This window comes from Triturus cristatus, chromosome 12 (genome assembly GCF_964204655.1).
Source record: "Triturus cristatus chromosome 12, aTriCri1.1, whole genome shotgun sequence".
NCBI lineage: Eukaryota > Metazoa > Chordata > Amphibia > Caudata > Salamandridae > Triturus > Triturus cristatus.
In genome coordinates, this window is record NC_140595.1 from 495,651,679 (window position 1) to 495,678,218 (window position 26,540).

Below are 26,540 nucleotides of genomic sequence, written 5' to 3' on the forward strand. Positions count from 1 at the left end.
AACAAAAACCAGACTCAACATTGTAGGATTAGAATAAAAAAATAAGCCCAAATACACCCTTGAACAGTGGCCATCTTCCTCTTTTTTCTGCTCTGATACTCCTAGTCATTCCATCAACAATGTGAACCACACACTTCTTCTTGAAAGGCCAAAATTCCAGTCCTAGACTGTAAAACATCACCCAACAAGGAGAACAACAAAATAAAATAAACAAACATTTTGATCCTTTGTCTTTATGAAATCCAGATTGTGCTATCATGCTTATTTGGAGAATTTACATTTCATGTCAGGATTGGAGGCAAGAGAAAGGGAGTGGCATGGCACTCTCGAAGATGGCCACATCTCCCTGAAATTTGCAGAGGTGGCAGTGTTCCTAATGTTTTAACCTCAACATGCTGGGCTTTTTCGAAGGAAAAGAAAAGCCATAAGATGCCAGTGAAACCAGGGACACAGGTGGTGCATTTGTTTTCTTTTTAATTTAGTTGTGTTTCGTTAAACCAGAAATTCATCTTTTCCTCACTGGTCCCAACTAACTATACTCTCTAAACCATTCACATCATTCATGGAGTTGTTCAATTGTTAATGCAATGGCTTTCTTTCATGAATAGAAGTGGATAGTTGAGTTTTGAACAATTTTTTTTACAACTGATACAGGCACTTACATTGTTAAACAACATTTCCTTGGAACCGCAGTTTTGATTATACTTTGAAGAGTCGAGAGCAGGAAGAAGAAGGATGATGAGGTTAATAAAGGTTCTTTTGATTTAAAACTCCTGGTCTGATCCCATTTAAGAATCAACACTTCCCCAAAGTAGATCAGAAATGTGTGACTAATAACATGAAGGTACCAGTAGAGATTACAGCGGTCACTAACACAACAGGAGCTGCCCCAATAAAACACTGATCTGTCCAAGCTAAAAGGTCCAAATAAGATATTTTCTCACCAACAACGTCGTCCACCCCGTTAATAGTATAAGAACTAATTGATTAAATCAAAGCATTCCAGACATTTTTAGTTGATACTAATCTGACTTCATAGAGGTTGGAGGACAAATGTTCGGTCTGGACACAAGAATGTCTGCAGTAGAGCAGAGAGTACTGAGAGTTGAGGACAAGCTGGACAATTATAAGGAAATGGCCAAAGAAAATAATGCTCTAGAAGAAGTTACAGATGACTTAGAAAACAGAAACAGAAGGAACAGTTTGTGCTACCTATGGCTTAATCCATCTTTGTCTTTTTTGGCTCTCCTACAAGGGCAATTATTTCTCTTATGAAAATCTTTGTAGGCAAAAGGAGTTTACTAACAAACATAAGACATATGCAGTGGATTTGGGATCTAATGTTGCTTCTTGTTTCTTGACATGCTTGCTTCTCTCTCTTTCTCTGTACTGCTTGGGTTTCCAACAATGGACCAATTAAAAACTCAATTAAATGTATTTTCCCGCTTTAATTTTGTTTTCAAAATTGTTTGCTAATTGTCCTTTTCATCATTATTATTTATATATTTCCTTATAGGTCTTGTTCTGTGTGAATTCATTGCCATCCCCTGTACCGTAATTTGCTATACCATGTGATTAAGGGAACACTGCTCCTCATAATAAAAATTAATTTTCCTTTCTTGCCTCATCTTGTGGTTATCCTCTGTGGTAGGTTTTCTCAAATATTGTTCTATATGATTCCACGTGTCAATGATGTGTCTATAATATTTCTTTATGTTTTTCTTATAACCTAAATTGCATTCAAGACAATGGTTTGATGCTATACTGTGATGCTGAACTGCTCGCTGTCAGTGATCTGACTTTTTCTACCTCTTGCATTTCTTCATTTCTCCTTTAGATCCACCTACACCTGTGTAATTCATACACTTGTCATATTTAATATTTAGTTTAGTCTTAATGTTGTTCCTCTATTTTCTTTTTTTTAAATCAATTTTATGTTATTCTGTTTATATTTATTTACAGGTGTTGTCGGTTCAGATACAAGCTTTCTGAAACGTCTTGAGGTAAACTCTAAGGGTATTTATTTCTATTTATTTTTCAGTTAAGAATAATTACTTGGAATGTTAAAATGATTAAGAATCCTATCAAGATGTAGAGGATTGTCACTCACCTAGTCGAACTTAAATGTTAATTGGTTATTTTTCAAGAAACTCATTTATTACGGAAGGAAATAGGTAAACTTAAATAATGGGTTGAGGCTATTGTGTGTACCTCAGTGATAAATAATAGGAATGGTGTTAATATATTGTTTGATGAGGGTTTACATTTGGTTATTATTTTAAAGGAAGCTGATTCAGAGTGTAGGTGAGTTATTGTTGAACTTGAAATTAATGGGTTATCCTTATTTATAATGAATGTATAAGGTTCTTATTGTCCAAGTGCAGAGTTTTGGAAAACCATGCTTTATAAACAAATGTAATTTACCAATGATCAGATTATAATGAGCTAAGGTTTCAATCAAATTATAGATCCCTTTATTTATAGATACTCCTATATAAGTTATGTTCTCAATGCATACTTTTTTTTTCTCAGAGCATAGAGACTTTTCAGATGCCTGGAAAACGTTTAATCCCGATTGCAGGCAATTTACTTTTTTGCTCCATGTATACAACATACAAACTAAAATAGATTATTTCTTTTTAAGTAAAGTTTGAGTCTGTTAATTGCTCATGCTGAAATAGGAGTAGTTCTAATTTCTGTTTGTGCCACTCTTACATTGCTGTTGGATGTTTTATCAACAAAACACTAATCTAGCAAATGTAATTTTAATAATTCATTCTGTCAGATAAATAATTGTATCTATATTTGAATTTTTTAGGTGCTTTTTTTAAAATGTAATCTTACTGGATATTCCTCCAGAATTATTGTGTGGGACTCCTTCAAGGCTTTTGCCAGAGGTTTTATTATCACTTACTTTCCTGTGGAAAAAGGAAGTCCAATATGGCATCCAGTATTATTTTACAAGAGATCAGAACATAATTACTATACATCTATAAATAGCTAGAATGTTTGCTGCAAAAATAGAGTTCAGTAAGAGATCTACTCAAGAAACTTGTGGATATTTCTAAAAACAAATCCATGCTGGATATTATGGATGTCCAAATAGATCACTTGTAAATAAAGGGCCCCCCTCTAAAAGTGTATAAGGTCCAGGAGTCAGAGGGGAAGGAACAACAATAAATAAGACAATTAACTCCTCATGGATCTCCATTTCTTTTTACCCAAGAGTTAATCTAAGCATGGGTTGATCACTTCTTATAGTGCATACATGATTTCAACTTGGATACACAAATACTTAGTCTTTACATTGATTATAAAAATCTTCCTTTTATTTTGTTGGTTGATCATAGATAATAATTTTTATATGACCATTGAGCATTAGCCTCCATTATTAACTGAACAGTACATATCATTTCACATTAGAAAACACATATTATTTTTTAAACACATTTTTTTATACAATCTATAAATAAAAACCAACTACAACCTACTTGGCACGACACAATCAATTCCCAGACATACTAACCACTCTCACTTATTCACACTCATACATAACACATGTACTTAAAGGGTGCAGGGAGCATCAGAATGTGGCGGCATCTCCAATGTTTAGTTTATAGATGGCAACAACCTAAACAGATCGGGCGCACGTGGTCTATGCGCGTTTCGGTGGACTTAAACAGGGACCACCTTCATGAGGACCTCGCCCAACTAGGGTACAGTGTCGTCAACTTAGTACAGAGTAGGTATACCTAAAACAATAACAATGAAACAATATATTTATTTCAGTTTTCAATTAACCCATGCTAGAACAACAAGCATTTCATAATGACTAAAAAGCGGTGTGTCAGACCTATTTTAATGTGTGACTAAAAGAAAAGGGAAGAATGCCCCACCTATAGATAGATATTGTGCACATCACTTGTGAAGCCAAAGATGGGTATTTTTAAAGACAAAAACAAACTAAAGAAAAGGAAGTGAGATAAAGAAAGGAGATTATTCACAAGAGATTCCATTTGTGTGTCAAGAAAGGGCGAATAAAAAAGGAACATGTGAAATTATGGTCTGTCCAAATAGATCAGCAAAGCTTCTAGCAAATTATCTTGAAATGAAAATGAAATGTCTTGAGATAAAAGTATTACTAATGAGGATGGGAACAAAGGGGGCTATTACGATGGTGGTGAATCCGCCACCGACAGGCTGTCGGTGGCCGGTTCACCGCCATCATGAGGCCATTTCCCGCCTACCATATTATAATGGCGGCTGGTCCGTGGCAGTTGGAAAATCCAACCACCATCCATCCGACAGTGTGGCGGAGGCCTTCCCATCCCACAAAAGGTGGCGGTGCCTACCAGGCACTGCCGTTGGGATTAGGCTGTGCCTCCCCACCAGCCACTCCATGGCGATTCACCCCCCATGGAAAGGGTGTCGGGGATGGATTTGGGGACCCGTCGCAGGCCCCCCTTTATCAGAGGCAGTTCGGTTTTGCCCTTTGGGCCCCCCTGTGGTGCCCCCCTACATTTCCTTGAACCATGTGGCAGGCACCACATGGTGCCTGCCATGTAGTGCAGGGAAATGCGAAACATGCATTTTTTCCGTTGTGGTGGGTGCTGCAGCCAGCAGCACCTGCTGCAATGGAAAACATGGCACTTGTGGCTGCTATGGTGGTGGCCGCATTGTAATGCCATATGTGGGACCCCCTCCTTATAGCGGGCGGTCCCCATCCCCGGGACGATGGTGGACGACCGTCTGCCATCGTAATCAGGCCCTAAGTCTTCAGAGATAGTAAAAATATGGATTGTTTAGCAGATTACTACAGGTGGCATTAGAGAGTGAATTAGAGAAATAGTTTGAGGGCCGGTGCCTGAAAGTGGGAATAGAGATTGATTTTAAAGAGACTTACAGGGTTTCGGAAATTGAAGAAAACACAGATGCTTTTACTTGACTTTCAAAGGATAAAGCCCCTGGACTAATGGGTTTTTCTCTAGATTTTAAATAAAATTCTCTAAGATTTTAATTTCTAAATTGTTTGCATATTTTAAATACTTTGTATCTATTACCCTTTATAATTATTTTGTATCTATTGGAAAAGCTGAAGGTACTTTCACAGAGGCCATGTTGTGTTTTATCCCTAAAACAGATAGAGATCCAACCTTATTATGTTCATCACTTGGAATCTCAGATAATGAAGTTTCATATTCATCGTTCTCTTTACAGAAGAGAAATCATCAAGTTTGCTTCTATCGTCTCTATTTTTTATACTTTATTTAGAGAGCTCTCTTGAATACATTAGACAAAACAATGACATTCCTTGATATTCTTCCAAATCCAATCAGATTAAATTCACAGATTATATACATCGTATTATTTATTTCTAAACCTGAATCATCTTTATCAGTCTGTTTTTAGGAGTTATTAAGGTTTCTGTTGCCTTAGGATAAAACCTTATTGTAAAAACATTGGAGATATTACTCCTAAACAAATTTCGTTTTAAACAACCTTTTCAGCAAGCAGAATTGTGCTAGAATGGGACTAAAATAAAATGCGTAGGCAAATGGTACTCCGATTCTGTTCACAACAATGTTGAATTTAACTTGATGTAAAGAAAAACTAAATTCCATAATTAGGTAGAAACATGATCCCCACTACATCTTTCCTGGTGGGGGTGTTTACATACAACCAAAATGATGCTTCCCCTTATTATTAATTAATTTTTGGCATTGTTTCCAGTAATGATTAGTGGATCCTTTTTTTCTAAAATGCATAGATTATTGTCCATTACAGGATATCTTTTTTCATAATTCTTCATGGTATTATAAATACATTTTAGTTCATAAATACTAAGGTCATTTTCTGGAACTTTTGGTATTTATGTGGAATATGTATGGGCTCTCAATTTTTTCAGGGTTATGTATTAATCCTTTTTTTCAAAGTAAAGGATATTTACATATTACCTATTTCATGTAGTACTTAACCCTGGGCGTAAAACTCCGCTCCACTCGCAGAGTGTGTGGAGTTTTGGCCACTGTTTTGTTTGCGCACCCAAAATGCGTTTTTGCGCACACAGAAGAGACTTACCAGGTGCCTGGAATCATTGATGAGATTTCCCGAGCCGTTTGCTAGCGCCACAAGATTTGATAGGTGGCTGCATGATCCCGCGAGAGTTTGCGATCACGCACACGCCATTCGGACGCACCATCAGATTTCCAGCAGAAGTTTTGTGAAGAATGCGATCCTGAACACGCAGAATCTGCAATCTGGGGATCTCCCGAGCAGCATCAAAACTTTCTCAAAATGTCAATTTGGATTAAAAGAACTCCTCACATTGACATTTGGCTGTACTTTTTTTGTGCAAGGAGTACTTTTTCTTTTTTTACTTTTTTTTAAGTGGACAGAAGTGCCCCAAAGTCTCCAACTTCCTGTTCCTGTCCAGCAGGCTCCTCCCACTGCATTTTCCATCTCCTGTTCACTTTTCATTTGGATTTGGAGATGGAAGGATCACTCTTTGTGTCTACTGCATCATATATCATTGGATTTGAGGACTTTTGAATTTGAGATTTCACAAGTATGTTGGAAAATTGGTGTTGTTTGTTTGATTGGGGCCATGCACCTAGACTTTTTTGTACATTTCATAATGTATTTTGTTTATTTATTGTGGTGGGTGGCCTGTAGTTTCAGTAGGGGCCTAGTTGTTTCTTTGTAAGTAATTTTTGTTCATTTATAAAGGAAACATGTTGCACATTTCACTACATTTTTTCCAACTTTTGAAATCATTTTGCAATATTTATTTAATTCACTATGTAGCCCAGTAATCTGCCAATAGGCCTTTCAACCAGTAGGCACAGAGCTACTCATGGGTGCATGAAACAACTGTTTATGTGGCGCCTGTTGAATTTAAACATTATTTAGGGTATGGATGTCATTGGATTGAAATGCAAAATTAGTTTTTTTGGTATTTCACTTTTTTCATATGTGTTAAATAAATGCCTTTGTTGGATGTGTGTGGTTGTAACTTGCAAACCTTTTTTAGCCCTGTGGATTTTCGATTTTGGCTTTGTTGCATTAAAGCTGTGTTGTTTAGCATGCCTCCTTTGTCTGGCCAGTGTGTGAGTGTTTCTGTAATAGTGGGCCAGCATTTGTCTTGGCTGAGCCATCCCACGTGGCCAGGGGCCATTTTGTAAAGTCTGTGTCCATGTAAGCCTGCTTGAGTTCATTTTTTTCCAGGCCTCCTGCTTGTTGTTGTTGTGACTTGTGAGTGACCATGTGGCTTTTGGCCATTTTGTGGTGGCAGTTAGTGTGCTTTTGCCACAGGCCTGAATGTCTTTCATTTGTTCCTCTTGGCTTATTGCTTCCATCCATTGTCAGCAGCAGCTCCCTGAATGCTGCATACCAAATGATGCACAATGACAAACTGTTACATTTGTATTTTTTTGTTCTTCTTCTTCTTTCCTATCCTTCCTGAGTGTTCTGTACAGTACACTATAAATGCCCCTGTTGAAGTCAAAGTCTCACAAATGGCTACACTGTTTTTGTTAATTGTTTTTTCAATAACTGAGGTAATACATTTAATAATATTAATAACACTGACAAGTGTGACCACACACTAAGTTATATATTATATTTGTTTGCACTAGTAGCAATTGAACCACAACAGTGAATCTACCGATGGTCTAATTGCTTCTTTGCTTTTAGGTGCACAAAAGAGGAGGAGACATCACCCATTGTGTTGCCAGACAGAAGTCCTGCTGCGCACGACATCACATGACATGTTACCACAGACATCTCTTCAACTTGTGCCATGGCGTGCTGCTGACTTTTTCAAGATGGCCCCAAAGGAAGGTACCAGGTCCAGTACCTAGAAAGTTATCAGTGAGAAGAAGGCACTGCCACTTGCCAAGACTGGTATGTCGCCCAAGGCCTTTTTTGGGAAACCAAAAATTGCACCTGCAGCAGCGGTGTCTGGGAAGCAAACTGGGAGGAGCACCACCCCATCAGTGGACCCACCCCACCAACCTAGGCCCAAGCCCATGTCTTTCGCACAGGCAGCAGTCTAATCAGGAGTCCAACGCCGACGACCAGTGATGTTGAAATTGACTTATCGTTATCAAAAAATAGTACTCAATCAATGCAGGAAACTCAGATAAGTGGGCAACAACAGCAACAACCACCCCCAATAGTAGTTGTTCCTCCCGAAGTAGGGGAAGTTCAGGAGATCGAACTTCCTGAAGAGGAAAAAGAAGAGTAAGCCACTCTTTCAGAAGATCCATTGTCTTCCAGATCCCCAGCAAGGAAAAGGAGGGTTAGTCCATCAACTTCTTCTGCAAGCCCCCCTTCTGATGATCTAGAAGCCACCTCAGTCTGAGAGTGAGACACGCCAGGCGAGGCTAGGGAAAAGGAAGGTTCCAGAAAGCCTTAGAGTTATGGAGGTAGATGTAGAAGAGGAGGATGATGATTAGCCAGTCATCATGGACATTAGCCCAGTGCCAGTGGAGAACGACTTTATCCCATCCCAAATTGCTGTGAGGGATGTGGCACGGATATCACCTACACAGATACAACCAACACCACCTACAGCTGCCATATTTACAAAGTTCCGGCAGGGACCTACATCCACCGCAACAAGCATCTCAGTAGAAGTAGGTACTGCAGAGAGTCAAACGTCACAACCACCTACCAGTTCATCCGACATTGCAAGTGGCACCAGCAGCATCAGAAAGTTGACCGCCCCTGTTTGGGACTTCTTTTCAGTTAGCAGGAAGGAGGTGAACATTGTTATATGCTCCTTTTGTGGAGCAAGTGCTAGTTGGGGTAAGCTTGGTACAAACTATGGTACCGGAGGCCAAACAACCCATCGGAGAAAATACCACTTGATCCACTGGAAGGCGCACCTTAGCAACCCAAAAATTGCAAGTGTTGGTGGAGGGGATGAAGAAGATGATCCGATCACGATGGAAGGCGAACATGAGGGAGACATTTTCTTTGGTACACAAAGCAGCCTTGTCCCCAGCAGTGAAGTGGTACCGCCCACAACATCATCCACAACATCGCATTGGCCCAAGTCAGGCTGAGACACCAAGGGGTCCAAGGAAAGATGGTACCGCAATTAAAAAATGTGAAGTGAGCCTAACATCTGGTGTAAAGAAGTCACCTGCATCAGTGGCACCAGAAAAGAAAAAGATCTAGGCTACCATTCTCAGCATGTTTAGAGCGGAGAGGCAGTATGAACGCACCCACCCAAATGCATGTTTGTACAATGCGAAGCTGGCTAAAATGTTAGCACTGGACCTCTTCCCTTTTTCTTTTGTGGAAGGGATGGGTTTTATTGAATTTGTGGCAGCCATCTTCCCAAAATTAAAGACTCCCAGCCAGTCCTATTTCACCAGAGTTGCTGTTGCAGCACTACATCACGAAGTGCTGGAATTGCTTGGACAAACTTTGAAGCAGAGTGCTGTTCACACTATCTACCTGACAACAGACATGTGAACCAGTTGCTAAGCCACTAATTCATGTGCATCACTGGCCACTGGATCTCTTTTGTGGGGGTTAGAGTAAAGATATCTACAGGTGTTGACACTGACAACATTTTTAATGCCACTCGGAAACATGCAACTGTAGCCGTGTTTGCCATGGAGAAATCTCATACTGCTGCAAACATTTTGGAAGACTTTGACAACAAGGTATTTGAATGGCTGCGACCAAGAGGGCTTAACATTGGATTGCTGCCACGGACAATGGCAGTAATATAGTTAAGGCCATGGCCGATGGAGGCTATTTCAGGGCCCTGGGTTTGGCGCACTGCATTAACATCAGTTTTCAAGACTTTCTGAAAAGAGAAGACAAGGTCAGCACACATTTCAGCCATTCTTTTAAAGTCCGGAAGCAGCTGAGGATCATTCAACGTGATAATTGAATGCCAGTTAAAGCACTCATCCAGGAGGTGCCAACACGTTGGTATTCAACTTATTACCTGCTTGAACGTCTGTTTGAGCAGACCAACCAATGAATATGTCACGCAAAGAGGGGATGCTACTGTGAAAGGCATGATCATTGAGAGGGACCAATGGGACCTAGTTAAATGCCTAACAGAGATGCTACTTCCGTTCAAGGTCTTCACACTTGAAGTCAGCAAGGAGGACTGTACTAGCTACCCCATTGTTGCACATGCTACAGGAACAGCGGAAGGGGGTGTCTGCAATGTACGCATGTGTGGAGGAAAAAAAGAATCATCTGAGTTGGTGGAGAGCTTAACCCTTCGCTTATCTGAAAATACAAGGCTGCAAAGAGGCATTGTGTCAGCTAACCATTACATTTCAGCCACAATTCTTGATCCATGGTACAAACCATTACAGCACACTTTCATTCCTTTTTCAGACGGGGATATTGCCAGCTAAAAAACTTGGATAGTTGTGCAAGCCTGTCAGCTAGAAAAAGAACGGCCAGGAATTAGAGGCCCGCTCCTCCAGGCACAACAAGTACTGCAGGGCAGCCGACTTCAAGTTCAACTTCAGAGCCTGAGGGCAGTGTGGTTGGCTCACAGCAGCCAAAAACACCAAGAACAACATGAACAACAACAAGAACAGGAGCATCAGCCACAAAATCGGCACAGGAATGGTTTCTACAGGAAGAGCTTAAGTCCAGTGCAGAGTTGGACACCGTGACCATACTATACTCGCAGTCTGAGTCAGTAGGATCGGAGATGATTGATGGAATAACTTGGGGTATGAAATGGCCTAAAAGTCAAACAACAACACCAGACCTATATGTCTGTGTAGTGGTGGAGTCGAATGTGGTGGGGTGACTGACAGGACCTTTCTGATGCATTTGCTGTGCATTTGCTGTGGTTTTAATTCTTTTACCAAACTGTCTCCCTCACCCTCTGCGCCGTCACCAAAGAATTTCCTTAAAATTCTGAGTCTCAACTGCCGGTCTCTGGCCAAACACTATTTGAATGCATATGACCTAATACAGGATGAATTGATTTTTTCTTTTTGACAGAAACCTGGCTCTCCGGCGATATGGTTGCGCAGCCAGGCTTAGCGCTCCCACCTGGTTATAGTACTGTGACCTTAAATAGGATGTCAAGAGGCGGGGATATCGCGGCCATTTTTAAATCTTGCTATGGCTGCACGTTTGTTAAAGAGCCTGTGGCTGGCTGTGAATGTGCATGCTTTGCGATTTCCTTTAGTGCTAATTACACTATATCAGGGCTGCTGGTTTATCGCCCTCCTGGACCTTCCAAAGAGTTTAAATCTGCACTTATTGAGGTCATCAGTGCTATGGCAATGAGATCTGCTAACTTCTCTATTTTTGAGGACCTGAATTTACATTTTGATGATCCTAGAGAGATAGAAATCAGCAGCTTCCTCATAGACCTTGCAGCATGTCAATTAAATCAACTAGTCTCCGGTCCCACCCATGCTGCAGGCCACTTACTAGACCCTGTTTTTTCTAACATTCCATCCCTTATTGTTAGTCCACCTAGTCGGGTTTGTTGGTCTGAACACTTTCTGATTTCGGTGTCTCTCTCAGCTCCAGTACCCCCGAATAAAGGGGCTCAGAAATCCTCATTTAAGCGCCCGTGGCATAAATTGAACCTTGAGCAATTTCACGCTCTTCTTGCTCTAGAATTGCCCAAGTTACCTACGGTTCCAGATGCGGCATATAAAATCTTTTGCGACTGGATTCTCCAAGTACTGGACTCTCTTATTCCGGCCAATTGGTCTAAGTGCCATACCTCCCATGCCAACCCTTGGTTTTCCGACAGACTGGCTGCTATGCGTAAAGCATGTAAAAAATTGGAGCTGGCGTGGAGAAGGTGTTATGATCTGCCTGCTAAGAGATGCTATCAGACTGCCATCAAAAGGTATCATCGGGGTGTACAGGCTGAGTGTGCTGCTTACTTTGCTAAGGAAATTCAGTCTAGTAGCAATCCAACCAAGTGCATTTTTAAAATACTTAATGATTTTAAACTCAAGAAAACTCCTACGGCCTCTGTGATCACGTCTAAGAGGCACTGTGAGGACCTTGCCACCTTTTTTGTAAAAAAGGTGGAAACTATATAGAAGTCCTTTCCTCTGGCCCCTGTCTATCTCAGACCTGTGTCCAGGCCCCTTACCATTCACACTCTTACGGCTTTTCCTTATGTTGATCAGGATGAGCGCCGTCTGCTCTGCAGCAAAATCAAATCTGGCTCCCATGCAGAACCTCTCAGGCCGGACCAGTTTTTAAAATCTCTGTCTGTGGTCTCGAAGCCTCTGTGCCAGTTGATTAATACTTCTTTCTCCATAGCAACGGTTCCGAGGCAATGGAAGCACGCAATGGTAGTTTCCCTTCTCAAAAAGCCATCACTGGATCTCTGCCCAATCTCTCTTTTACCTTGGGCAGCTAAAATCGCAGAGGCACACATTCACACCATCCTTACAGCGTTTTTAAATACCAATGGCATCCTGGATCCCACGCAGAACGGTTTCCGCCCAGGGCACAGTACGGAGACAGCGCTCCTTGCTGTGACCGAACATCTGCGGACCGTTCTAGATGCGGGTAACACCGTGGCACTGATCCTGTTAGATCTCAGTGCCGCGTTTGACACTGTATCCCACCAGATCCTTTTAAATCATCTGGAGGAGGCAGGAATCGGTGGTTCTGCCTTGGAATGGTTTAGATCTTTCCTCTCTGAAAGAACTTTTCAGGTGTCTGCTCCACCCTTCCTTTCACATGTCCAGTCTATTGGACAAGGTGTGCCACAGAGCTCTGCCCTGAATCCCGTACTTTTTGATCTGTACGTACAACCTCTGGCAGTGATAGCCAGGGACAGGGGTCTCTCCATTGTCTCTTATGCCGATGACACGCAGTTGGTGGTGGTTCTCTCCGACGGTTCTACGCAGGATGCCCCTAAATTTAGGAGCGGGCTGGCGGCGGTCGCAGAATGGATGACTGCCAACTGCCTCCAGCTCAATGCTAAGAAATCGGAGGTGTTGTTGGTGGATAAATACATCAAGCTTTGGAGTGAGAACTGGTGGCTTAACACCCTAGGGAACGCACCCACCCCTAAGCCGGTGGTGAAAATTCTAGGGTATGGATGGATTCAACCCTCAGTTTTCAGGACCACACCAAGAAAATTGCAGGCATGGGTTTCGGTCTTCTACGGGGGGTTTGAAACCCCTTCTGGGTTATTTTGACCCGTCCACTAGACAACTGATTGCCCAGGCGGCCATACTGTCAAGGCTTGACTATGCTAATTTGCTTTTCTGGGGGGCAAATAAAGCTGAGGTCATGCGCTTACAAATGGTCCAAAGCTGTGAGTCATTGGTTTAGTATTCTACGTTTTCATTTTTGTGAAATATTTTATTAATAAAATTTACATTTTTAACTTTTCACACCCCCATGCGAAATCCAACCCATATGTGTGAATACTTGAGTACTAGATGGTTATGTAGTAATATTTGTCTTTTCTGACTTTCACTAACAGGATGTGCATTGTCTCCAGGGAAAACCTACCAACCCCAGATATTTTTGTAAAATGAACACTATGAGACACCAGGGTCGTGTTTCTTGCATGGATAACACAAACATTTCTTACACAAAAGCCCTTGCAAACATTCGCTAGAAACACATATCTACTTCACATTTTTGAGACGGAAAGTATTGCACACTTAATTGAGCAACATTAAACAACAGCGTTCCCTGTTAGGGTCCGTCCCCTTCAACTTCTGTGTTTTCACTCAGACAAGGTTTATGTTGCATGGATTGAAATAATTGATATCCCCTGATGAAAGGCCACAACCCGAAATGCATTGGGATGGGATAACAATATCAGTGTTTTCGTGGATGAAATTTACTTTGAGAAGACTATCATTTGTTGAATGAATATGATTTTGGACTAGGTGAACAAAGAATAATCACTACCTTGGCAGAATAAAAATACTATACTTGAATTGAATTGGAAGTTGAATCATTTAAATAACCCCTGCGTGTAGGGGCATCTGCTAAGCTGAAGGGGGTGGACCCTAACAGGGCACCCTGTTGTTTAGTGTTGCTACACACACTCTAGGATCAGAGAGTGAGACCCTTTACAGTACGCTACAAATTGAGTACGGAGGACAACAATTTTTTTGAATGATTAGTGCGTGTTCCTATTTCTACATATTCAATCTTAATTGAGCCACACATTTCCTACCACCTAGCATTCTCACATGTCTCATGACAAAAATAGTATCTGACCTGTGTGGGTGGGAAATGCGCCCGCCACAGTCAGGGGTCCAAGACGCAATGTGGCAATATCAACAACAGGAGTAGCCACAGGTTTTGGGCCTAGCCTTGGCGACCACCCAGGGAAGCCTATCAAACCCAGAGATTTCTGAAAACTAGACAATGAGGGGGAGTTCAAGGTGGTGTGACTTGTTTGGATTCCTCAATTTAGTTTGCCCACAGTGCCCAGCAAACTTAGAACTTTGCCCAAAATTGTACATGCCCCTTCTATTTTTGTATCAGCAGGAAGCCACAACATTCCTATCATTTAGTGTTTCCCCACTTGTCCTAATAAAAATGCTGCTCCACTTGTGTGTATGGGCCTAGTGCCTGTGACAGGAGTGGATCAAACCAAGGTCAATGGGAGTTCTCACAAGGGTACTCTCATTGACCCTGGTTTGAACTGTGATCTGTGCCAGTAGCGTGCACTAGACCTACCCACATAAGTGAGGTATCATTTTCACCAAGAGACTTGGGGGAATGATGTGTAGTAGGAAGTTTGTGGTTCCTCATAGATTCCAGACGTTTCCGTCACAGAAATGTGAGGAGAATATGTGTTTTTAGTCATAGTTTGTAGTTTGCAAAGTCTTCTGGGCAAGAAAACCTGATAAGATGCATGCAAGTCACACCACCCTGGATTGACCAAGGTGGCTACTTTTCATAAATATGCTGGTTTGCTAGGTTTACGTAGGTGCCGACTGAGTTAGGGCCCAAAATCCACTGCTACACGCATTGCAAAAAAAGGGTCCGTATTCAGTAGAAAAATGTGATGTGTCTATGTTGTGTTTTGGAGCCTTTCCTGTTACGGACACTTGGACTACCCACACCCCTGAGGTGCAATTTTTATTGAGTGACTTGGGGAAGGTGGTAGGAAATTTGTCGCTCCCCACAGATTCCAGAACTCTCCATCAAAGAAATCTTTTAGTCAAAGTTTGAGGTTTGCAAGGGCTTCTGGATTAGAAAACCTGGTGACAACTGCAGAAGTCACTCTGGATTGCCCCAGGTGTCTAGTTTTAAAAAATGTGTAGGTTTGCATAGTGTTCCTAGGTGCCGGTTGAGCTCCGGCCCAAAATTCATAGTTACCTACATTGCAAATAAAAGGTCAGTTTTCCATGAAAAATGTGATTTATCCATGTTGCGTTTTGGGACCTTTCCTGTCGTGGGCACCAGGTCTACCCCCACAAGTGAGGTACCATTTTTATTGGGAGACATTTTTTGGTTTTATTGGCATTTATCCAAAGTAAACAACATATCAACAACAACAACATTCATGCTGAATTGAAGGTAATCCCACCTTGCACCCATCTGACCATATACATTTTGCATGTGTTAACCCCAACATCATCACATCACCTGTAAGACCAAGAGTAGACCCTACAGCAACATAGTAATGGGAGTAGGAACCCATTAGGGTAGCAGATTAACATAGAAAGCAGAAGTAGCCAGCAACCAGGAAGGGCCAAGAGTGGTCCAGGGCCTCATGTCATTAGTGCGACTCCTAGGTCCCCCCTAATGGCTGTCCCACCCCACCCCACCAGCGCCCCCCTCACCCCAGCCTCATCATGCGGTGAGTCAGAGTCTCTCTGACAGAGGAAAGTGGTGGAGGGTTTCCATATGTCTTTCGGTCGTGATCTGAACGGCATAAGTTCCCAATAGTTGGTTAATTGCTCCTGACATTAGGACACATCTCTCAACCATGCCTTGATGGCCGGTACAGGCTTTCTGCCCAAGTGCATGGCCACTCTGTGTTTAGATAACAAGAGCAACATGGCTGTAAGTTGGTGGTACATGTTAGGTGTATCTTTCACATATCTAAGTAATCCAACCGCGGGGGTGGGGTAGGAGCCAGTGGCCAGGTGAATGATAGTGTGGACTTCTCCCTAAAAATCGACCACTTTCAGGCAATCCCATGCCAGATGGAGGAATGTGACTTGTGGCAAGTGTCAACATTGACGTTGGGAGTCAGGGATCACCCCCATTTTGAAAAGTTATGGGGGCATGCAATATAATTGGAGTAGAAATTTAAAGTGTATGAGGTGCAGCTGATAGTTTGGTGATAGCTGGTCTAATTGGCTGCAGCAATATGATAATTGTGAATCTGACAGGGTAGAGGCCAGGTCTGCATTCCATGCCTCTCCATCCTTAGGGGAGGTGATTGGTGAAGAGCTTTGCATGTGATAATATAGGCGGGTGATTTGTTTACACAGTATTGGAAAGGTGAGCATGTGTTCTAATGCCAGGAGTGTCGTTGAAGGGCCGGGAAAGGTGTTACCCTTTTGTATTTATTCATCTCTATAACACCCCCCAAAATAAAACTGGGGGCCCACTTGCCACTAGATTCTTCTCCAGTGAGTATGGCGGGCCAGTGATGAACCATGACACCCAGGATGGCATGTGATACCTTCCCTTATAATTTTATGAATACCTTGGGCCCTTACAATAGGGGAGATGCCCAGTATTTGGGGTTCCCAGAAATTGAAGATCAAGCTTCCTCCAGTGGAAACCATAGTTCCAATATTATCATCTTGTTTGCTGCTTTGGTGCTTTGGAGATTAGTCCTGGAGAGCACATGTAGGAACCACCCTTATTTCCTCTTGATTCTGCAGTCCCAGAAATTGGGATCGTATGTGATAGGGATAATTTCTGACATCACTGTAAATGGCGGGGGCATGAGTTTTATTTACTTCAGTTAACTATATAACCGGGGAATATCAGTGTTTTTTAGTTTAAAATTTCATGTTTAAATGCCATTTTTGCCTCACTATAAAGTCACTTTATCCTTTGTTTTTTTCAGTGACATCCATGAGATTTCAAACCCCCCCAATTTTTTTTTTAATTTGGCCCTGGGGGTGGCTCCCACTTCCACGAGGTCCAATCGGTCAGGGTACTGCCCGCTTCTACCATATTTTTTTAATTTCCAGGACATAGAGACCGAATTCCTGTGTCCAAAAATGGCAGCCGCAACATTTCTTCTCATGCTACAGTCAGCCATCACTCATTTCAAGTTGAGTGATCACTGGACTCTTGCTAGCTTCCCACGAACCTAACTGTCCAGATGTAGAAATATTTGTACCCTTATTTTCCTAAAAACTACTAAATGGACTTACAAAGAGTTACAAATAACACACTTTCTAGACCAAGATCTAGCTTTCTGACAAGTATAGTGTAATTCTGTTCTGCCGTTTTTGAGGTATCACTGTTTAATTTTCTCATGTAAAATTGAATGGGGAATTTTTTTCCGGGAGCCCCCTTTTTTCTCCAACCCCACTTGATAGATCACACCAACAGTTTCCTAGAAGGAGCTGAGGTGGATGAACATTGTTTTGAGAATGTTTTGTGAAGATTTATTAAAAGGCTCCAATGTTATTAGCAAAGCAAAAAATGCTTTTCTATAGAAACTAATTCCTAACTACAAATAAATATTGGTGACTGCCACTGTGTAATATATCAACCAAAACGTATCATTGCTATGAATAGAGAATCCCATCACCAACAATACACCATATAATTACCAACCCATCCTCAAAACATAAATACCCCAACAAACAGAAAAAGGGATACTTCTCTTTCAAGGAGCAGCAATAAAAAGAGGAAGATGGATGCCGCTCAAGAATGTTCTTCTTATTGTTTACTTTAACATTGCTGCATATTGGAGAATTGCAGAAGCAATTAAATGATTAATGCATTCTGCTAGCTTGTGGTCTTGACATGAAATCCGCAATGCAAGCTTCTTTGTATACACAGAACATAGCGTAGCAGTGCTTAATTCCTTGCACATGCAGAACTAGTGGAGGCATCCCTACAGAAAGAGATAGAGAGACAGAGAGAGAAACATAGAGAGACAGAGCGTGTGGCTTGGCTGGGAAGTGACTGCGTGTGATAAGAGAGTGCAAAAATGTGTGTTGGTGTGAAGATGCGAAGGTGTGTGATAGTTTGTGTTGCTGTAAGTGCTTTTATGCTGCTATCATAATGTGTATTATTATCCCCAATGTTTAGTTCTTAAAAGGAAAATCAAATATTTAATTGTAACATCTGAATTTGATGACTTTACATCTAACAGCATCTATTATGGGCACGTTTTAAAACACAATTTCAAATTGTTCATAAATGTTTGTTAAACCAGTTAATACCACAAATGAGAGCTCTCAAACTCATGTTAAACTCACAAACATTGAGAAAGATTCTCATAAATTGTCTATACATCTGTTGATGCACTGGACAGTGTCCTTTGAAGTAAAGTAATAACAACCTATGTTTTATAGCTTTTTATACGTCCATTTTGTACTTTGAAAAGGTCTCATTATGAGTGGACTCTTCATTAAAATGGGACTGGTAATAGCACTACCAACCTCATTGGAACTATGAGATCTCTAATGTTTTCAACCGTCTGTTTATTTTCACACTTCACAGAGAGTGTGGCTGCTTTCCATGAGCAATCCTGGGGAAAATGAGGACTTACAAGGGGAATCAGACACAGAATTACAGATTCCTCTAGCAATTCATAATTTCTGAGGGGACCCTGAGGTTCCTCCTTTTAAATACCTAGATTTTACTGATTTAAGTAACTCCGAAGGTGGGGAAGATCCGGGCTATTTTCTTAAGTGTTTCATATACCAGGAATTAGTGCTCCCCAGGTTACCAGCCTTAGGAGTACAGATGATTTGGGTTGGCATTGCCAGGATTCGATATTCTTACCCGCACATCACGATAGATGTGAACTGCAGAATTTTCCTTGCGCCCTTTCACAGTCTTAGAAGGTCACAAAATGTACAATTAGTTTTTCCCTGTCCCATTCTCAGGGTATGTAAATTGCCAACATTTTGAGTGTTGTCTACTACCACCACTAGGCTGTAATAGAGGAGTGGGAAGAGAAAGTATTGATCTACATATGCTTCCACTTGCACATATTTTTACGTTGCTTCTCTTTTACCGGTAATCATTTTTGTATCAATCTGACAAAGAAAATCGTGTTGCTTCACTTCATAAAGAGGGCACACTTTCAGAATATGCTTATATGCTTATAGTTGCACTGTGGGCTAGCTGGTCTAAAGGCTGACATAACCTTTGAGGGGTCTGGAATCAGTCAGTATACCAATCCCTTACGTTGTCTAAACATGTCAAACCATATTTAGATTTGTAGAAACTGCAAGGCAGAAGGTGAAACGCTGCGAGGAGTGAGGATTTCTTCATAATATGCCATGCTGAGACTAGTTAGTGTTATTGTTGCGCTGTTAGTTGCTGATGACAACACAGAGTGCTGCGCTGGGATCGGTCAGTTGTTGTGAAGTGCCATGCTGAGATTTGTTAGATGATTCATCAAGTATTAAGCCTTAATAGGATTGGAAGAAGAGATTTACGTTTATGGAAACTCCACTCTACAAACTTTACTTCCCTCTACACACTCCACTCTACACCACTCCACAGAACGTTACTCCACTCGACGCTACTCCACTCTACGCCACTCCACTCTATAAAACTTAACTCTATGACAGTCTGTGCCCCTCCATGTCATTCAACTCTATGCCATGGCACTCTATAACACACCACACTATGACCCGCCACTCCACTCTATTTTACTCCACTCCAGGCCACTCCACTCTACAACACCCTTCGACACCCTATGACAATCTACAACACTCTAATCCACTCTTTTCCACTTCACTCTACGCCACTACACTCTACAACATTCCCCTCTATGACACTCTTCTCACCTCTACGCCACTCCACTCTACGCCACTCCACTCTATGTCACTCCACTGAACACTGTACTCCACTCCATGGCACCCCACTCTACAACACTTTACTCAACTCTTTGCAACTCTATGCCTCTCAACTCTTCGTCACTCAACACCACTCTACTCTAATTTATGTCGCTCCACTCTACTCCACTCTACAACACCCTACAACAACCTACAACACTCTGGGATACTCTAAGACTCTCAACTCTACACCACTTGATGCCACTCCACTCTACAGTAGTCCACTCCACTCCACTCTATGACAATCTACTCCACTCTATTCCACTCCACTCTATGCCACTCCCCTCTACTCAACTCAATGCCACTCCATTCTATCACACTATACTCAACTCTACACCACTCCACATTATGACACTCCACTCCGCTTCACTCCACTACACATCATGTCACTCTCCTCTATGCCACTAACTCCTAGCCATGTTGAACAGCAGCCACGCTGATGTACAGCATGGTTTACACATTGGCATTGTCCTTGGTCTATTGCCTTTGCCAATGCTTGTTATTAATCTAATTTATTTTCCTGTAAAATGCCAGACGTCACAAGACAAGCCCTCTTTTTTAAGAACTGGGAACAATTCACTATTGACTCTTGTATTTGATTTTGAATTCTAAATCTTCATGCTGTGCCATCTGGTGTACAATAATTAAGTTTGCACAAAAGATCATGACCCAACAAATTAACAGGATGTGTGTCAGAAGTTATAAATTGCTGGTGATTTTCAATTGATCCAATTTTGCAAGGACATTTGTACTAATACTAATCTGCTTACTACTAATGGTTGTAATTTGGACTTTATTTCCTGAAAGGGGTAGATTGGGAATCTCCATTGGTGTAACTGTAGAGCGGATGGCACCTGCATCAATCAAAAAGGATTCTGGTGGCCTTTCACCTCACCATCTACATATGGGCCACTCTGGTCTACATCAAAACTGCATGAAGCAAGCAAACACACCCCTCCCCTTCAGCCACCATCACTGTGCTTGTAATTTACTAAGTCCAGTAGGATTTTTCTAAAAAACAGAATTTTGCTGTAAATTCTGAATATTATAATATGTCATTGGGTTTAAAGGCGAGTTTCCATTGAACTGCCTTTAATTCTACATTGTCTGCACCGAGGCTGCCAGATTTCCAAAAGTACTTTGTCTGTGCCACCATTAGTTTCTCCTTAATGTTTCTCATCAAAACATTCATTACAATACTTACAACACTTCAACATGTCATCACGAGATTTTTTATTTTTGCAATGCATTACACACTGCTGAATATGTGAAAAAACTTCTGGGCGTAAACCCAAAATGAAAGCTAGAATAAATCCACAAATGCACTCTTTTGCAGGGTCATCAACACAGCAATACTGTCTATAAATCTGCACCAATTTCTTATAATTTCCATAGCCTGATTCTTGTGTCACTCTCATGATTTATGACCAATGTATTTCTTTTTGCAGCTCTTTAGTCTTTAAATGTTTAAGAGCTATCCCCCTCATAATAGAAGATGGGCTATTCTGAGCCATCACCCTTGCAAGTTCTTCATCCAACCTATTTACAACTAACTTGCACTCCAACCACACATCTATGGGAATAATCATTTCAAAGAATATATTGATATATATCCAAGAACCTTTGAACTCATCACAGTTCTTTCGACTTCTGCATACCACTTGTCTAGTTCTTCTCTAAGCTTTGAAAAATACTTTGCAAATGTCAGTAGATTAGATCTTTTCCATGGCACATGAATATATGCACCTCCACGTTCCTCCCACGAGGGTACCCCACAACCACTTCACACTCAGAATCACTCACACTTACTCTTTCTTATCCAGTTTACTTTTGTTTATGATCTCCACCTTTCTTCAACCATTTTTGTCTGTATCTTTTAAAGTTTCCCCAGTTGTTCATAATTCTTATTGATTTTCTCACTTTTGTCCTCAAACTGACACATTAAATGTATTTTATTTCATTATCACTCATATTCAAACTATAATTTCAGCGTAATCTCTTTGGATGCAGATCAACACCAAGTTCATCCACTAATTCTTCAAGCATGTCGTATGCATTACATGGACATCTTGCTGTTTCGTTACTCAAATATATCAATTCCTCTTCAATATAGGTCAGTATTCTATCATTATCAATAATATCATTAACAATTTCTCCCAATTCAAATTTAACTCTAACAACATCAGTTGCTTTTAGCTCTCTTGATTCTAGTACTGTCAAAGCATTGGTACTCATTTCTGGCAAAACAAGACACAGTTCTCTGGTTCCTTTCTCCTGTACTTGCAGACTTTGATCATCAATATACAGAGGTAGTCTTGAATTCAACAAATCAACTAAAAACCCATCCTCCTTATAGGAAATTGGTTTATTAGTTGTGTGGCCGGCACAAGTAATAGGTCCATCATTGTCCGTACCGTGAACCAATCACCCAATACACCCCGGCACCCGTGGCACCCTGGTCAATCCTAGGGTGCCACGTCACCTCTCTTCCCTTGTGCCAACCTCCTGCACAGCATGCTGGGACAGTTGAAAATTGCATCATCCAGGAGTCACTATCACATCTCCTCTGGGGGGCCACAGCTCCACCCCTCATTGACATCACTGCAATGGCCTTTTTCTCTAGATTATGAGGAGAGCACCCACCTGTGCTGGTTTCAGAGTTTTGGCCTCCCTTCTTTGTTCAGTGGGATTGGGCAGGCCCATACCTAGTAAAGTGTGACAGCTGATTGATTTATTAGGAACATTCGGCCCCACCCATTTCCTCCTGAGGTGCTGAGTGAAGCACTGTTAATTGCTCCCTTTGTGTGGGCAAGCCTTTGTGTCTGCTACTGGAGAGAAAATTAATTAACCTGGCTCAGCAGGGTGGCAGACGGCCTGGGCTCTCATCTGGAACTGAGCCAGGGAAATATGACAATTCTGGGGGACCCATAAGTTGTACGGATATCATTGTGGAACTTGAAGATTTGATTTCCTTGCACAGGTTGCCCCCCTAATTTGATACATCGCTGGTCTCTGTCGGCCAAAGGGAAGCAAAACCGAACTCTAAAGCAGTTTTCACCCTATGTGTATGTTAAAGTGTCACTGCAGACAAAACAGTAAATCACACTAACTTTCCCTATTAGTGTACACTAACATTATAAGGCATACCCCAGGCAAATATCTAATCCTGCAGAGACCCTCTGCACTGGGCTCCCTGTCTGCAGTTACTGGCTGAGGGTGACTGTAGACTCACATGCGCAGCCTGCACATGTGTGCAGACACATGTGTACATGTGTAACCAGCCAAGTGCTCTTACCTTTGCTGTGTAACAGCGGCCCTATCTTAACCCCTTTGGTGCGTGTGTAGGCCAATGACCGACAAACGCACTACCTCCCCCGTTTGTGGACGGAGGGTTTTCCAAAATCGTCCGGTGCAAAGCATTGGAGGTTTCCTTTTTTAAGAAAATCCCTGGGGGAGACGCCGAATCACTTCCGCATCTCTCCCTTCGCCACCTCCCACCCATTTGTTTATGTCAGCACACCACGAGGCCCACTGACATCACAATTTTCCCCATTGGTGCCAAGAAAGAAGCACTCGAATTGGTGGGAAGAACAGGCCCAAAAAGGCCTCCCCCGCATTCAGGGAGGACTCCTGTGAAAGGGGAGAGTCTCCTATTTCAAACAAGGCCTTCCTGAAAGGGTTTCCTGAACGTCGGTCATGCCCGTGCTGTGATCCACATCCAGGAAACTCTACTAGACACTAGGGATTTAATCTGGGGGGTCGGCTCTCTTGGAAGTGGGTCGGTCCCCCTGAGTGGCCATTATGTTAAAAAAACATTGGTTCTCTCCTGGGTGGGTTGAAATATCCCCCCAGGGGATAGATGTAATATAAAAATATTTATATATAAAAATATATATATGTATATATATATTCAGTGAAAAAACCATAGGTTTCACACACGTTATAGTTAGGAATTAGCATTTAAAAAACCTTGCAAATTCAGTGAAAAAACCATAGGTTTCAGGGACGTTATAGTTAGCTGGACATTTCACTCTTAAAAAACCAATGAAATTTCCCCGTTATAGTTAGTTAAGCTAACTATAACTCGCGCGCCCGCAATGCACTGCTGATGACGTCACATATTACATCACTCATGACATGGTCAGTGACATCACTCATGACATCACTGATGACATCTCAAATGACATCACTGATGACATCACTGATGACATCATATGTAATGTAATGTACAGATATTTATATAGCGCAAATCACCAACCGTGACTATGGTATGGGTTCCATTTACCACAACAACTTGCGTTACGACATGCAAGACATTTATAGAGGAGATGGTGTGCACTTCAATGATGAAGGGAACAGAGTCTTCCTCTTGAACCTTAGACTCTGCATCGGTACTTACTTGTAGGTACCACTAAAAAATCACTTCATAAACACAACGGCTCTTTTTAGAGCCCCCTAATATCTAAACTCTTAAATCTGCATTTCATTTCTTTTATTTTATTTTTTTTCTACCGTACGCGTACGTTGAGCTTACCGTACGCGTACCCCGTGATTTTTTTTAAAATCAATAAATGTTTTCTTTGTACTTTTCTGTCCTTCTTTGACCCCCTTACAAATGTTAGGGGGTCTGTAACTCTCTCCCTTGCCCCCTTTTCAAGATATCACTCTTTTTTTTCTGAGTGAAACACACGAAATGGCGGCCGCCGCTTCCTGGTTTCGACTGATTCGAATGTTTACTAAGATCTAACAACCAATCAGAATCGCGCTCGCGCACGCCACGTACGCGTACGGTAAGCGCACCGTAAGCGCACCGTACGCTGGCTCAGATATATATATTGATTTAAAGGCTATTTTCTCAGAATCTACTGAACAGATTTACACCAAACCTACAAAAGGCACTTCCTTGACCTGAGGACTACCTCTCTGCCAAATTTCAAGTAATTCTGTTCAGCCGTTCGGGCTGTAGCTGTGTCTAAAGGTCCTATGGACAAATGCATGGGAAAAACGCGTTTTGGGACCCCCCTTTTATCTCAGCCCCCGCTTGACGAATCCCCCCAAGACTTTCAGGGTAGGAGCGGAGCGTAGCGCCCCACCTATTTTGAAAAATTTGCGAGGATTCATCAACCGGCGCCAAAGTTATTCAAAATAGAATGTTGCGGATTTCCTATGGAAACGTGGTCCTAACTATAACTACCTACTGGCGACCGCCAGTAGGTAATATATATATATAGAGAGAGAGAGAGAGAAATCTCTCTCTGTCGCTCTCTCTCTCCCTACATATATATATATATATATATATAGGATTGATAGATCACATTTTTTATACATGTTTAATTTCCCTGGGTGCCGCGATCGGCCCCCAGGAAAATCACATATGTATAACAAAGTTATTTATATATCTATATCTATATTATCTACTGGCGGTCGCCAGTAGATAGTTATAGTTAGGACCGTGTTTCCATAGGAAATCTCAAAATTCTATTTTGAATAACTTTTGCGCCGGTTGACGAATCTTCGCGAAATTTTCAAAACTAATGGGGCGCTCCGCTCAGCTCCTACCCTGAAAGTCTCTGGGGGATTCGTCAAGCGGGGGCCGAGAAAAAAGGGGGGTCCCAAAACGCGTTTTCCCCATACATTTTCCCATAGGACCTTTAGTCGAAGGTACAGCCCGAACAGCTGAACAGAATTACTTGAAATTTGGCAGAGAGGTAGTCCTCAGGTCAGGGAAGTGCCTTTTGCATATATGGAGTCAATCTGTTCAGTAGTTCCAGAGCAAATTGCAGTAAAAAGCACATACACATCTAGAGCCGCGCACCGTGCGCGCACCGTGCGCGCACCCTAACGTGCGCGAGCGTAATTCTGATTGGTTGTTACATGTCAGTCAACGTTCGAATCGGTCGAAATCAGGAAGTGTCAGCCGCCATTTTGTTTGTTTTCAGTGCGAGAGTGGAAAAGGAAGGTGGCGAACATGAAAAGGGGGCAGGGTAGAGAGATCCTGACCCCCTAGCCTTGGTCAGGGGGTCCCTGAAGGACCCCGAAGGCAGAAAAAAACATTTTTTTTTTTAATCGCGGTGAAAAACCATTAAAAAAAAATAATTTAAAAGTAGTTTATTGAAAAGTAAATATATAAAAAAAATATAATACATACATAACTTAGCATTTAAAAAACCGTACAAATTCACTGAAAAAACCAAAGGTTTCACACACGTTATAGTTAGGAATTAGCATTTAAAAAAACATGCAAATTCACTTAAAAAACCATAGGTTTCACACATGTTATAGTTAGGTGGATATTTCACTCGTAAAAAACCAATGAAATTCCCCCGTTATAGTTAGTTGAGATAACTATAACTCACGCGACCGCCACTCTATCACAAGGATGATGTCATCAGTGATGTCATGAGTGATGCCACTGACCATGTCATGAGTGATGTAATATGTGACGTCATGAGCAGAGGATTGCGGGTGCGCGAGTTATAGTTATCTCAACTGACTATAACGGGGGAATTTCATTGGTTTTTTACGAGTGAAATA

The 26,540-nt window shown here is 41.6% G+C and overlaps 1 long non-coding RNA gene across 1 annotated transcript in view; it reads left to right on the top strand.

Moving 5' to 3' along the window:
- The window catches only part of LOC146776152 (uncharacterized), a 325,408-nt gene that overhangs the window by 18,700 nt on the left and 280,168 nt on the right, over positions 1-26,540 (top strand). The window contains exon 2 of the long non-coding RNA XR_014972340.1: positions 1,963-2,003. This is a non-coding gene — a long non-coding RNA (uncharacterized LOC146776152). The remainder of the gene's footprint in view (positions 1-1,962; positions 2,004-26,540) is intronic.